Below are 16,699 nucleotides of genomic sequence, written 5' to 3' on the forward strand. Positions count from 1 at the left end.
GATACGAAGTTAAAGAGTTAATTTATTTTGTATTGAAACATCCAACGCCCCTATATGTAGAAGGTAGAAGGAACACAGATTTATTTTCTTTAGTTAAAAAATTATGTAAAACGACATGGGGCCAGCAAGTTAATAATGACGATGTAGAATACCGGTCATTACGGCATCAGCTTGAATTGGTTTGCATTTTGTATTATAATGTGAACCATGCGCTAATTCGGCATTACAAATTTACCTTTAACTTACATAAAAAATAGTTACTTCATTAAAGTGAGCCACTGACTAATTCTGTGGCAAAAAAAACGAATGAGAGTTATATTTAAAAAAGAAAGAATGCATTAATATTTCATTTACAGCGATCATAGTCATTTCTCATGGGTTTCTTTTGCTCCGAATGTGCAATAGTGCCTTTCTCAGAACAATTTAGCTAACATGGTAGCCGGAGGACGACTCAGTAAGATGAACGCTCCTCACTAACAGGCTCAGTGATCAGAAAACCACGAGTTTGTAGCTCAGCAAGGCAGACTCATCCTTCCAGTATCCAAGGGTGTGAAATTAAATACTGTAAATTGTGTAATAGTAATATGTTATTTATAGCACTTAGAAACTGCAGAAGTATGGTATAACGCACAATATATTAAGAAACAAATTAATATGTAAATATCAAAATGGAGGGCTTGACTGCATGTGACATAAAGTTCTCATAATGATAACTGTATTTTGCCTGAAGGATTTTCAGTCACCAACGAAGCCGGCTTGATACTGCTGTTTCTGTGACTATAGGTCCAGTTGTTCAATTGGTAACACTGGAAGTAATGCCTCGTCAATGAATGCTTTAGCAGTCCTTAAGCATTTGCATCTGCATGGAAATCGCCAATTGATATGCAGAGATCAGTATATTCAAACAATTCGGAGATGGAGAGGATAGCTCATTTTGTCCCAACTTTGACACCTACACAAATTGCAGACTATAACTTGATGTTAAATCAAGCAGGACCAGTTCTTGATGCAAGGATTTCTCAGGGAACCCCACTTCGTTACATGCCTATACCAGACAGAGCGTACATTGCAGTACACGCAAAACATTTCCCAGAAAAATAATATTAGTTTTCAAGGTCTTTCAGCATAGCAGTTAACTGATTGGTTTAACAATCTGAGCTCACAAGGAGCAACAGGTGCAACAAATGGTAATGTTAGATTAGAAGAGACACCAGTGAGGGACAGAACAGTGAATGCGCCCAGATTGAAATTAGAATTAAATAAATACATTTTCCTAACTCTTGATAGGAGCAATTAGAAACATACACAGGAGAGGAATTGTGATTCATGTGTAAAGGTGTTACCCAACATGCAGGACTGACTTATGGAAGTAAGCAAAATTAGCCGAGAAATATGAAGTAGATTTAGAAAAATCTAGACCCTTGAAGAGAAGCTACAGATTTTATTTCAGTAATAAAGATATTATGAATATGACATCGCCTGGAATGAGAATGCACATTAAGGAATTAATTATATACATTCAAACATGGGAAGCATTAGATAAATGGGAAGGCAGATGAGTAAAGAAAAGAGATCAGAAGAAAGCAAGGAAGAAATTGTCTTCACCTCGAGCAAATCATGTTGAAGACAATGTAAAAAGGATGCCCATGAGAGAAATACCACGTGGAGATTATGTGCATGTACCTTGAAGTAAGAGTGATATATTGTCACTCACAAATGTTTCTTTTTTTTTTGGATCCTCATATATCTTCCAAATTTCCCTCACATGACCGATGGGGGGGAGGGAAGGTTCTCACCCAACTGCTCACCACCCATCCCTAACCTCGTCACCCCTGTCCGGGACAAACTTTCCACCCAAACTCTAGTGCAGAAAGCAGAGGGAAGAATATAATCATAGGATCACATCCTATCTATTTATACCTCCCTGCTTCCCAGCCATTGCTTCAACGGATTCCAAAATCTGATCCTCTTACAAACTTTATGACAGTCAAACTTATGATAGTAAATTTGAGAATTTTTCCATTCGACAAAAGTAGGGGGGAGAGGACTGATCCATTTCCTACAAATCTCCCTTCTTGCCACAAGCATCATATAAAACAACAGTTTAGCTCCATCTCTACCCATCTTCTGTGTCTCATATGAACAGCCAAACATCACTATCAAAGTTCTTACCTTTGGGCTTGAGGGAAGAATCTCAATAATTGCATCCCCCACCTCTTGCCAAAATGTACGAAGTAAAGGAGAGTCAACAAACATATGTAGATCATCAGCTGATGCAAAACCACACTTCTTACACCTCACCACATTATCTTGTCTCAGCCTGGACAATTTTTTGGGAGTCCAGAAGGCTCTGTGGATAGAACATAGATGATTTCTCCTTAACGCAGCGGGTTTAACTGTATTATACAGAAGTGTAGTAGATACTTGCCAAAGGTCTTTAAGCTGCGGCTCCGGCAAGCACTCCCTCCAGATTTCTTCCGGGAGGTTAAATTCCCCATCCACAATATCCAACATCAGCCAATACCATCTCGCCACTTCTTTCTTCATCGAAATGTCCAGCTGCATCTGGTCCACCGGTCCGTTAGTACTTCCCACTTCCTCTGTTACATTCCCAATCCAGGTCTTTCATCTGAAGGTATTTAAACTTAGACAGCCCTCCTCCTACCTCGATATTAAGGTTATCAAAGTCTCTAAGTTCACCATTATAACAAAGATATATCCATTGCAAAAAACCTGTCTCTTTCAGGGGAATAGCCAGGGTGTCTTTAGTCCACTCCGGGGAGCCAGGAGAGTCCCAAATCTGTGGCGCATACTCATTATAATATGACAACTTTGTGATCTTCCTCACCTCATACCACAGCACTGCCCAATCATATAATATCTTAAATTGATTTTTTTTCAAGAACTTCGGATCCCCAAACTTATACAAGAAACTTCTCTGGACGTCCTGGCCTTCCATCATAGCAGTTAACACCTGCCCAAGCTCAGAACGGTGGAATGCATAAAAACTCTGTCTTACATTTGTTAACAGATATGCCCATGCGTAGTACTGTATATCAGGAGCCGCCAGACCACCTTTTTCTTTCTTTCTCCTGAGCTTTTTCCATGATATACGAACACCTTTCGATGCCCAAATAAAACTACTACTTTTCCCCTGCAATTTCTTTAAAGCAGCCTTGTTAAACATTAATGGCAATGCATTGAAAATAAAAGTTAATTTAGGGACAATCACCATTTTTACCACATTAATCCGACCTATTATAGTTAGTGGAAGATTTAGCCATTTTCTCAGTAAAAGGTCCACCTCCCTCATAACCCGAACAGGATTTGTTTCCGCCATTTTACATATATCATGTGTCACCATAATATCCAAATATTTGACTTCTTTTTTTACATTCACTACATCATCATTTAGTTCCATATTCCATGCCATAATTTCGGTCTTTTGATTGTTAACCGCATAACCAGAAATCCCCCCAAAATCCTCCGTTAACTCTTGCAGAACTGGTTTAGCCTGGCTTAGGTTAGTCGTATAAATCATTAGATCATCCGCATATAAAGAGACCTTCTTAACCAGGTCTCCACACCGGAAAGGCGGTATTCTCATATCTTTCCTAATTCTGCAAGCTAATGGTTCAATATAGAGGTCAAATAATAGAGGGGATAATGGGCACCCCTGTCTCGTCCTTCTTTCTATTTTTATTTGAGGGGTGAGCATACCATTAACCAAAATTCTTGCACTTGGGTCCTGATAGATTTTTTTCAATATTCTAATAAATTGGCCTCCGATTTTATATGATTCACATACCATCATCAAATAACTCCAATTAACCCTGTTGAATGCTATTGTAGCATCCAGCATTACCACCGCCAGAGGCATATGCAATGACGTAGCTAAATCAATCGACCCTACCAATCCCTGTGTCAATTCATGCATACGCCGACCTTTCAGAAGCCCTCTCTGGTCTGTATGTATGAGTTTCCCCATCACCATCGCTAATCTATCAGCCAGGAGTTTGGCAAAGATTTTATAATCACAATTTAACTGTGATATTGGGTGGTATGAATCACACTTCCTGGGGTCCTTACCGGGCTTTAGAATTAACGTAATAATCGCCTCTTTCCAAGAAGGAGGAAGATTCTCTTCTCCCCCCATGATCTTGTCACATAATTGCTTCAGAATTTTTTAAATGCTACTACCCAGAGCTCGATAAACCTCCATCGGTAACCCATCTGGTCCTGATGCCTTCCCCAATTTACCTGCTGAAATGACCCTTTCTACCTCACTCAGCTGTACCGGTTCATTAACCACCCTTCTCTCCTCTTCCTTCAGAGCCGGTAACTCTACTTCCCCAAGCCACTCCTTCAATATCTCCGCAGGTGGCTTCAAATCTTCAGTATATAAGTTCTTAAAGAAATTGAAAAAAAACCTCTTCCACCTGCTCATTACCTTTACTAATCCCACTGAGTCCTCATCTCGAATTTCGGTCACCCGATTCCTGACCCTATCTGATTTTATCTTCCAAGCCAACAATTTGCTGCTGTTCTCACTATACTCGAAATGCATCACCCTATTAGCTTCACATCACAATCTAACCCTGCGATCCAAAAGAGCTGCCAACTCCAGACTGGCTGTCTGACGTTGCTTAAATAAGCTGTCCAACTCTTCACCCTGCTCCTTACTTAACATTCCCTGCTCACACTGTCGTATTTTCTCTCCAACCTACTTATTTCTTCATTATATAATTTCCTCCTATATGCAGCAATCCTAATCAGACATCCCCTCAAAAAGGCCTTAAATGTATCCCAAACTATTACTAAGGGAGCTGAACCCAAGTTTATCCTAAATAATTCCTCTGAATCCGCCCGCAATTCCGTAACCACTTCATCTTCCAGAAGCAAGGTTCTGTCTAGAGTCCACCTTTTTCCCTCCTTTTTGTTGGCATCCTAAGAACTTAACTAACCGCCGAGTGATCTGATAAATGGGCCCCAATATGTACAACTGGCTCAACAAAGTCCCTCAAACCCATATCCAACAGGAAATTGTCAATTCTGGACTGATGCCGATACTTCTTATTATTAGAAGAGTACCCTCTCTCTGACCCCCTTTTATCCCTCCAAACATCATATAACCCCCATTGGGACATCATTACCCGAATCTGACCCTGCATTTTCTCGTTTAATTTGGACCTACTGTAGTGTAGCCCTTTTTATGTAGCCTTTGCGCGCTTGCTTCGGGCGTTAGGCCTTTGTGCGCTTTGCCCTAGATGCATTTTATTCTTTGCTCGCAGCATCAGGCCTCTGTGCACTTTGCTCTAGATGCATTTTATTCAGCTTCGTACTGTTATTTTCTAATAACCAGTTCTACGGTCTTGTTTTATTCTTTATATCACACTGTTCAGCCTACTTCAGCGGAGTTTTCAATAACACATTCAATAATACATTCTCGCTCACTCTGTGCTTCAGTCAAGGATACAGTCTGGTACATTGCCGATAGACGTGGTAGGAGTTTAGTCTTTGGGTCGTAGACGATACACATTCTTGCGTAGGGACGTTTTGTTACCACCTCGACATGTTAGTTATAAAAACACTTCCTTGTCCTAATAGAGGCAAGAGGGAGATTCCGACCAGGGAACCACAACTTGATACTGACTGCCCTGTTGCAGATGCTGATCCAGATCACAGGCCTTTGCTCAGGTATGAGGGTTGATGTCTTCCCATGGAATCTAAAAGGCAAGCTTAGAGCTTAACATGCTGTGCTCAAAATAGAACAAAATTAGAGAGAACGTAGTTTATTAACATTATGATAGCGTTATTCCTATGTTTCACTCTCTTGGTTACTATTTTAATCCTACTGTGTTGTATGGTTCTGGTTATTGCGGCTCACGCCTTATTATCTAGAATGCAGTCGTTTTATTAAATCAAACTATAAAACTTAAACTGTTTCTGTCATTTGTATATGAGATTATACTGTAAATGAGAGAGCTGGGTGGGACCTGAGTGACCACGACTTCCCTGAGAAGTTCTAAGATGTAATGCGCTCGGCTGCCAAATCTCCCTTCCCCTTGGGAGAGATGAGGCACTGCTAGTTAGCCAGAGCAAAACCGGATTGAAGGCTACAGGGGTCTTTCTTAGTGAGTCAGACTTAGTGCCCCACAACAGGAACGACTCTGCCACCTAGAAATCCAGTAGTCTCATTTAGGATAATGAGAGCCAACGCGACATGGCGCCGACAACGATTGGTCTGGCATTAATTTTCGGGTCCGGCTGACTCTCTCGGTCTCATATATATATTGACTCCTCGGTTCCGTTAAACTGAGACGTCCATGGCTCTGAGGACTTCCGCCTCCGCAATATAGCGGTTGGTTGTTCAAGCTTGAACTCTGAAAGGAAAACCCCGATATTGGTGTGCCTTCTCTGAACTATCGCTGTTTTAATAATGGCGTGTCCCCAAGTGATACAAATAGCAATTAATATGCGACAGCCGCTCACGGTGCATTTGCTTGCACATGGTCTAACAAATCAGGGGGGTCCAGTCACGTTTGTGGTGGACGCCCATGCAGCCTATAGAACAGAACTGTTTTATTCTTGGGTCACATTTCCAGCAGTTGATGGGAATTCAAACACATTTCACAACTACACGTTTGCGAACGCCCCTGGATAGTACAGGGCATATGCATACTTAGAAATACCTCTATCTTATCAAGAACATAATAATTGGCTTGATGGCGCCCTACCCCACACCATAACACCGGTTTCTTCTATTATATTGAGTAATCTCAAGGGAGAGGCAGTGGCACTAGTGGTGCGAATGCGTCTTCGTGACGTCCCACAACTGGACCAGAAGCGGGAGCTGCCGAGAATAATAGCGGAAACATATTCTAGTATCGGTCGTGATAGCCTAGGGGCTAGACCACAGAAACCACAGTTGCAAGGGAAGGGTAGTAAAGATACTACTAAAAACCAACAACCTGAGGGTAATAAAAAGCGTTGGGAGAAAAAACAACAAACTCCTAAAAAAGAAAGGGGAGAATCTCCGAGGACGGAGACCCCTCAGACAAAATATAATCTTAGAAATAGGGATAATTTGAAGACGCCTGATAGATATCAATATACTGATACACGCCAATCTCATTCCTTTCAGGGCTCCTCGGACAAAAGAAATGAGAGAGGTGGGCGGTCAGAGCGGAGAACGGAGTACGTGAAACCCAGACAGGAATCACAACGCTCTTCTGAGGTTTCTGTAAAGAAGGAAGAGAAACCGATCCAACAAAAACAACAGTTTAAAAAGAAAAAAGTGGCGGCAGTCTCAATTAGACATGCCACACAGGAAGAGAGTTCTCTTGAGGAACAAGACATGGGCACTAGCACTGTTAGACAGCGCGGCAGAGGTCACAATAGTTCGCCGGAATCTTCTAGAGCATCTGGAGGTGAAAGCAACTGATGACTTCATACAAGTCGAAATGGCAGATATGCGTGTCTCTGATCCCGATAGAGTATATACAGTGACTTTACAATTAGAAGGGGACATTGAGCGCACTATTAACGCCATCTTTTGGGATTGTGTAGTCAAGATATATGACATTCTGCTGGCCGAACAGGATTGGCCCCCTGACTTTGTTCGCGACTGTCCAGTTGGGGAGGAGGTTATTTCACCTTCGTTCTCACCACTTGTTCCGGGAGAACTCGCAGAGTCCTATAGCATTGAATGGGCTCTGGCACAAGCACCCGCCTTATATAGAAATCATGTAGGGTGGGATAGGGATTCTCCTTATCATGTAATACCGATTAAGGGCGAACCTAAGCCACAACCGCAATATCCTATTAAATATGAAGCGAGGGCATCGGTGAGGAACATACTTACACAATTGGAGTACCAGGGAGTAATTGAACCCTGTGTCTCGCCGATGAATAATCCCTTATTTCCTGTGGCTAAACTGGACCATTCTTATAGAATAGTGGTGGACTACAGACATTTGAACGGACATGCACGTACATATGCTATACAAAATTCACATAGCGCAGCAGTCATGAATAATATAGTGCGTAAAAAATACAAAACCACTTTAGATATCTCGAATGGTTTCTTCTGCCAGAATATAGTGCCCGAAAGCAGGGATTTTATGAGTTTTAGTGCGTTTGGCTCTCAGAAAAAATGTTGTCGTTTGCCTCAGGGGTTTACGAATAGCCCAGGATTGTTTTCGGCTCGTGTGACTAAGATATTGCATGAGCTGGACCCTGAAGCATTGTCATATGTTGATGATATATATCTCACAGATGACGAGTTATTACAACATTTAAGGCGGGTGGCCCGCATTGTTGTGGGATTTGCAGATATTGGCTACAAATTCAACTTCACAAAATCTAAAATTGCCTTCCTCAGCGTCATTTTCTTGGGATATGAGCTGTCGAATGAAGGTAAGAGCCTAGTGCCACACTTCTTAGAAAAATGTGCACGATTGCAACCTCCTAATACGATTAAGAAACTCCAGTCGTTGTTGGGATTTCTAAATTTTGGCAGAACTTACATTCCTGATTTTGCTACACGTATAAAGCCGTTATACGAGTTGATTCGCCCAGACTTTTCAAATAGATTTTGGACGATTGAGCATACACATACTCTTCGAGACTGCAAAATGATCTCCTAGCTGCAAAGCATTTACACACACGGGACAATAAGACACATCTGGTCATCAGGGTTGTAGCTGGGGCCATTGGGTTTACATATGTTACCTTTAATGAAGGAGAGACAGTCCTGTAGGATACAAGTCTCACTTGTATTCAGCTGCAGAACAGCGTTTTGCACAAACATGGAAGATTCTCACTGCTGTACAGATTGCTGTTATTAAAGAACAACCTCTTGCCCAGGGCAGACGCATCATAGTCGTTTCCCCGATTCCGGCCCTAGAGGCAGTTACGAAGGCGAGTGTTCCAAATGCGAAAGCATTGCATCCGCGATGGATACAATGGGCTACGTCTTTGACAGCCACTGATGTAGATTACATTTTTGACCCAAAACTACAGACACAGGAATTTCTCCAATATTAGGTAGAATACCCTGTTCCCGCTGGCACGTTGCCTATTGATCAATATCAAGTAGTCATGTACACTGATGGCTCGGCGCAACCTGCGGTGGGAACAAAACACCAATATTCTGCTGCATGTGCGGTGGTGAGCGGCCATATGGAGGGGGAGAAGTTCTGTCCCCAAAATACTTATACACAGACATTGGGGGACTGTACGGCACAGTTGGCTGAGCTGAAAGCTCTATTATTGGCCTTGGAACATACGGATCCGGCACAGTTTACACTGCTTGTTTGTGATTCCTATTACTGTGTCCAGTCTTTTAATGAATATTTGCATTACTGGAGGATGAATGGGTTCAGAGATTCCAAGGGTAAGACCATAAAACACAGATTGCTGTGGGGGAAGGTAGTGGATCTAAAGGAGATGCTCCCTAAAGTCCATGTTGTACATACTCTTGGACACCAGCGCGTAGGAATACACGTTGTTGGAAATACTTTGGCTGATGAAGCTGCGAAATCGGCAGTGGCAGTTGCCACTGTGGCCGCAGTTACTCGTTCGAGTTCCAGACCAGACACAGAGATTTTGGCGGCCATAAAAGCTACGGCTGATGGCACGCCTTATCCTAAGGGATTTCCATCTAAATATCATTACTCAATGGGTGGTATGCTGAACGCTGAGGGTAAGATTCCAGGCGTGGGTGTACGCGAAATGCCCAATAAAATAGTGCAACCTCAATTAATTACTGCAGCGCATGAGGGGGTGGCATCTGCACATGCTGGCGTGGCTGCCACGATTTCGCTGTTGCAGGCCCGTTACTGGTGGCCTGGTCTCTATAAAGAGACGAAGCAGTATGTCCTTTGTTGTGACATCTGTCAACAAATTAAAGTTTCAACGGCTAAACGGCCGCAGCAGACGTCTCTTCTGATTTCAAATAAACCATTACAGTGTGTGTACTTGGACCATTGCGGTCCGCTGACAGCAGATAGTGCATACACATATATTTTGGTAGCTGTAGATTCGTGCTCCAGATTTGTGTGGGTGTGGCCACAGCGCTCGGCTGACGCTCGGACTGTTATTAAAGATTTGCGCATCTTTGTCGGTACATATGCAGTTGCGGCTTTCCATTCGGACCAGGGTCCTGCTTTTGCCTCTAAGGCATTCAGGGACGCCATGGCTTCGTTGGGGGTCCAGCTCCAGTTCACGTCTCCATTTCATCCCGAGGGAAATTCTGTCATGGAGCGTTTAAATCGAGATTTAAAGCAATCCTTAACAGCTAGAGTTATAGGTACGGGTCATAGTTGGCTAACCCACCTGTATGGAGTAAAGAGAGCACTCAATAACTTGCCTAGAAGGTCCCTGGGGGGTCGTACTTCATATGAGTGCCTGTTTGAAACACAAATGTTTGTTCCAGATCTAGATGGTCCTGGTGTGGAGGCGGCGGAAAAGCCTTTTGACATAAATGATCGTGTCACTGTTTTGCAGGAATTACAGCAGTTCCGTGAGGATAACTCTTCTGCAAGTGCTGCCTCCACAGGAATTATGGATGAGCCAGTAACGCCTACTGGTTAGATTCCCAGAATTGGGGATCTTGTGTGTGAAAAGGTCGCAGTGAAAAAAGAATTTGGCCCTTCGTATCGAGCACCAGTCCCTGTACTGGGAATCCACAGAACACGAACTGTGATTTTGCCGCCGGTGCAAGGTGCCAAAGGAAATCGCTTTGTCTCAATCGACAATGTCAAGTTACAACATGTGGCCGATTGTGCACAGCAGACCAAGAGGAACGCCCAGTAGTTCCCGAATCCCTCTCACTACTGGGGAAGATGTTCCGCTGCAGGTGGTTTGCACCAACGCTGCTTCCTCTCCGGGCATGGGGAGGGTGGAAGATGATCTTACAATTGTTCCACTCACGACAAATGATTTGGAATCCTTTGATCAAGTCGCTGCAACTACTGATGTTACTGAGGGTGTTATCTACAGTGTACCACGGCGAGAAACACCTGCTACTCCTTTGTTTACGGTGGCACCTTTTGCGAGAACTGCCTCCGGATGCTTTCATAACAACGACGATGGTCTTTCAGACTCTTTGTCCTCTTCAACACCTGTCCCGGGTCCACGTAAGCTGATGTATTGGCTTAAAAATAAGTATTTTGTTTTTCCTTGGAACTATCTGTGGCTTTTTATGACTCTGAGGGCTTTTTTCTGTGGATAGGGTTTGTCATTACCTTTTTTCTAGTCATACATGGTTATTTTCTTCCTGAGAGATCAGAGGTTGAACAGGTGGAGGAGGTGTTGAAGCCACATTTTTCATCACATAAGGTTCGAAGAGACTTGTCCTTTGTGAACATTTCCTCTGTGCCAATTCCGGATGGGATTGTGTGGGATAGAGTAATGTTTGATATATATGGTCCCACTGAGACAATTAATTCAAATAATGTACGTTCTAAAGTTATCTATGAATGATATAGTGATACCAGGCATTGTATCTGATGATTGGGACGTGAAGACAGTTGATTCTATGTTGACAGAGTTGCAATATTATACTGTCTATGAAAATGAAGATGCTTACCAGTTTAGAGATAATTATGGTGACATGTTTTGTTACAATTATTATGGGCACCACTTTATTCATAAAGCCAGTAGTCCTAAAACTATATTTGACTATACGCAATGGGAGCATTGCCCGACTCCTCCGCAAGGGAGTTCTAAAACATATTCTGAAAAATGTGCATATTTTTCTGGGCATCCTCAACACAGTGCTAAGTCATATTATTTTAAATTAACTCTGCATGCAAATAAGCAAATATTGTTGACTAATACGAAATTCCTGTATTCAGATTAATTTGTTTCCCAACTGTCTATTGAGGAGTATGAATATTGGTAAAAAAATGTTGATTTGAAAAGTGTTTGGGGAACAAAACATTGGCAGATGCAGGGTAGGGAAACATTGTTTAGAGCATGTCTCATTCCTGTCCAAATGATATTCTTAAATGACACAGTGCAACAGACTAGCTGTTTGGGCTTAGCAACCATTGGAGAATTGAATATGCCTGGCATACCTGTCCCTTCCAAAATGAAAGATTGGCAGCAATATATAAATGCCACCTTTGCTGCGCTTACAGAATGGGTCCAGAATGGTACATTTAATTTAACACTTCATTGACACGTCCAGGCGGGTAGTTATTGTGGCCCATAGACACAAATGGGTGTCATCAGCGTTTTGTCACCTCCTCAGGGGGTTTCAGGACCAGTAGGGCAGATCCTCGCTATATATCACCTGAACATGCAGATATCATTACTACATATAGCGTGGGGAAATTATGTCAACAATGGTTAAAGTCATCCACGCTAGATGCAGTTAAGACACATCTCACGCTTCTGTCTAATTATACTGACTTGCAAGACTTTTTGTCAGGACCGAGAGTGCCCCGGAGGAAACGTTTTTTGTACAAAGTATACAATAAAATATGGAAACTTTCCCAGCAGGAGGCTGCGGCCCGGTTAAGGCAGATAGATCAGGAAAATTTGAAACAAGCATTATCTGTTGTGGATAATGGAATACACACCCTGTCTGACCGTATATATACGATTGACAACATTGTTTCCTCTGCTATAGACATTATTAGATCAGATATGTCTTCCTTATATCATGGACAGAGTCAAACGCAGTCCATTATGCAGTTGGGTTGGACACTTCAGACGCTGAAGGCGGGTCGCGTTCCGTGGTAGCACATCAGGGCCAGGGAGATATTTTTTTCCTTTAATTTGACACGTCAACAACAGCTGATGGTGAAAAAGGAAGCAACATATGTTATGTTGAATATTGAAAAGTTGGAGAGGTTGCCTTTTACCGTGGCCGAGATACCGTCAGCTGAATGGTTTAACACGGGGTTATTAATCTGGCCATTTCCACATTGCAGTTCACTTTTTGTTTGAAACATGTTCCGGTGGGTAGATATGAAAGGTTAGGAGACAGTTATATACATGAGGTGTGAGAGCTTCCCTTTATATACAGATGTCTTAATGGCATGAGAGAGGTTTTTCTTAGCGGTAGTGAATGCGAAACTTCTGTCAGCCATTCGATGGTTTGTAAGCAGCTGTCCTTGCATGGGTCGTGTAATGCCTCGGTTGCAAATTTGGCTTGCTATCTAAAGGGAGTTCCAGTCCCAGTGATTAAAAACACGTTCCAGGTGCTTTCAAACGGCAGCTACGTCCTCCTTAACAGTGAAGACTGTTGTGGCATGCGTGCCGGAATAGTTTACGTAGTTTTGGTCACCAAGGTCGTTACTTGCTGCGGAAGTGTGTTATTTCCCCCCACTAAATTAAGGGAGGTGGCTGATATCTGGCCTCACATTGCTACTTCCAAGGTGAATTTCGACAAGTTGAGTCGACTAAAGGCTCTATTGTTTCAAAAGCATGTGGCCCTTACATCTGCAAGCGAGACCTACGCACTTCAGGTGGCAAGGTCATCAGCAGAAATACAGTCCCTATTGAATACTAACTTTCCGAGCCACTTTGGTGAACTCGTGGGACGTATATTTAATACGTCTAGCACTGCTGGACTAGCACATTTTTTCAAAGCCGTAGTTGTTGGTTTTGCTCATACCTTCTCTACCATATTCGGTTTGATACCTTCGGCTGTTCATTCTATTTTCGGAAGCATTTTTGGTGGTTTTCCGATAACTTTGGCTTGATTGGCTGGTGTTTTGCTGTTGCTGTTGTTCTTCCGCAATGGCTGTCCCGCTGCAACAAGAGCGAATGTGGGCACTCCCATCAGTACAGCTGTGTCGTGAACGCATGATGCAGCATTTTGGAGCAACACTCCTGGGACATTTGGAGTGTGACTGGTCCCTGTCATTCAGACCAGTTTTGGATTGTGTGCAACCCGTGTTTCGGTGCCTTTGGTGCTCATTTGAACATGCACTGTCTCTCTGTCTCTCACTGCAGCGCCCCCCAGTGGTTGATGCTGATCTATTGATGTTCCCGGTCAGGGCTTATTCCCAGACATGCGCACTGCGGCTGCGTTTGCTTCGTGAGGCAGTTTACGAGATTCCCTTACTGGAGGAGGATGATACTAACTCATTCATAGGCCCTGCACGGGATGCCGCCTTGGATGGTTCTGGGGCTTTGGAACACACCTGCTCAATGATGGTGTTTTGCATGGATTTTTCGGTGTTGTCATCTGCCGAAGTGGAGAATATCCTGCTTTCTGTGACTTCTGTTTGAATTGGATTCCTTCAAAATTGACATTGTTCTATGAAATTTGGCTCTCAAGTCACATGCTTTAAATTGGAATTTTGGGCTTTGATGTCCTCTGGACTTGTCGAAATGTGTTTTTTAGCTTTTCTAAGGCATTTTATTTGTATTTTTTATTTATGCTTTGATTAGAACCACTGTCTACCGACAAGGGGAGGGTATAGTGTAGCCATTTTTATGTAGCCTTTGCGCGCTTGCTTCAGGCGTAAGGCCTTTGTGCGCTTTGTCCTAGATGCATTTTATTCTTTGCTCGCAGCATCGGGCCTCTGTGCACTTTGCTCTAGATGCATTTTATTCAGCTTCGTACTGTTATTTTCTAATAACCAGTTCTACGGTCTTGTTTTATTCTTTTTCACACTGTTTAGCCTACTTCACCATCGGAGTTTTCAATAACACATTCAATAACACATTCTCGCTCACTCTGTGCTTCAGTCAAGGATACAGTCTGGTACATTGCCGATAGACGTGGTAGGAGTTTAGTCTTTGGGTCGTAGACGATACACATTCTTGCGTAGGGACGTTTTGTTACCACCTCGACATGTTAGTTATAAAAACACTTCCTTGTCCTAATAGAGGCAAGAGGGAGATTCTGACCAGGGAACCACAACTAGATACTGACTGCCCTGTTGCAGATGCTGATCCAGATCACAGGCCTTTGCTCAGGTATGAGGGTTGATGTCTTCCCAGGGAATCTAAAAGGCAAGCTTAGAGCTTAACATGCTGTGCTCAAAATAGAACAAAATTAGAGAGAACGCAGTTTATTAACACTATGATACCGTTATTCCTATGTTTCACTCTCTTGGTTACTATTTTAATCCTACGGTGTTGAATGGTTCTGGTTACTGCGGCTCACGCCTTATTATCTAGAATGCAGTTGTTTTATTAAATCAAACTATAAAACTTAAACTGTTTCTGTCATTTGTATATGAGATCATACTGTAAATGAGAGAGCTGGTTGGGTCCTGAGTGACCACAACTTCCCTGAGAAGTTCTAAGATGTCATGCGCTCGGCTGCCAAATCATCCCTTCCCCTTGGGAGAGATGAGGCACTGCTAGTTAGCCGGAGCAAAACCGGATTGAAGGCGACAGGGGTCTTTCTTAGTGGGTCAGACTTAGTCCCCCACAACAGGAACGACTGTGCCACCTAGAAATCCAGTAGTCTCATTTAGGATAATGAGAGCCAACGCAACACTACTACCCGCTGATCTATCTAATTCACAGTTCAGTACAACATTGAAATCACCTGCCCATATTACAGGATCTAAATATTGTAAAAGACAATCCGAGAGTTCCCTTAATGGGCCTACATCATCCCTATTAGGACCATAGTATCCTACCCAGGTAAAGACATATTCAAAAGCAGACAGCTTCCCCACCACCCACCTCCCCAAGTTATCTACGGGGCCTTCCAGAAAAGTAATACTGGCATGTTTCTTAATTAGAACAGCAACTCCTTTTGTACCACTCAAACAATTTGAGCTGGCTATCTGCTGAACCCACCCGCATGCCTTAAAAACTTCAAAACATTCCTTCCTGGAAAGATGAGTGTCTTGTAAGATCAAGACATCAAACGGGACATCTCTCAAATATTGCACCAACCTTTTCTGCCTGCTCTTTACCCTGAGACTATTTACATTCCAAGACAGGAGTCTCAAGTTCTTTATTGCCATTTTCGGGCATCCAAACCACCTACCCTCTTGCACCCCTCCACCCATCCCTCCCCCGCCCCCCAGGTCCAACCACCACAATGAGGATCTTTTTTTCCCGTAATATACTCCCCAACCAGTGCTCACCATCACCACACCTCCCTCCCTTTCCCCCCAAACTACTTACATCAAAGATGACCTTTTTTACCACTATTATACTCCCCACCCAGTGCTCCCATCCACCCTCATCCTGCACCCCACCCAATCCCCCTCCTCCCCTGGGAACCCACCCAAACATTGACCTGACCTAGGTCAGAGGAGGGTCAGCGCTCCTAAGTTAGGACATTGATCACAAAATCTCCTCACTGGGGGAACACTCCAATCTTAGGTTAGACCTGCCTCATTCCTGCCCTCTTGATCAATTTTCATAATCAACTCATCCACCTCCTTCCAGTCCGTAAAATTATACATCTTATTATTTACCATAACTTTTGGAGAAGCAGGAAATCTCAACTGAGCTGTAGCCCCAAGTTTTTTCAAAATATCTATTCTTTTACCCAGCTCCCACTGTTTATTCAAAGTCGCAGCCGCAAGGTCTGACCTAATTTCAAAAGGGGATCAATTTACAACCAACGATTTCTTTTTTAGCGCCAGGGTGAGAATATGTTCCTTCAAAGACTATGGGGGTTATTCTAACTTTGGAGGAGTGTTAATCCGTCCCAAAAGTGACGGTAAAGTGACGGATATACCACCAGACGTATTACGAGTTCCAT

The sequence above is a fragment of the Pleurodeles waltl genome, chromosome 1_2, assembly GCF_031143425.1.
Source record: "Pleurodeles waltl isolate 20211129_DDA chromosome 1_2, aPleWal1.hap1.20221129, whole genome shotgun sequence".
Classification (NCBI taxonomy): Eukaryota; Metazoa; Chordata; class Amphibia; order Caudata; family Salamandridae; genus Pleurodeles; species Pleurodeles waltl.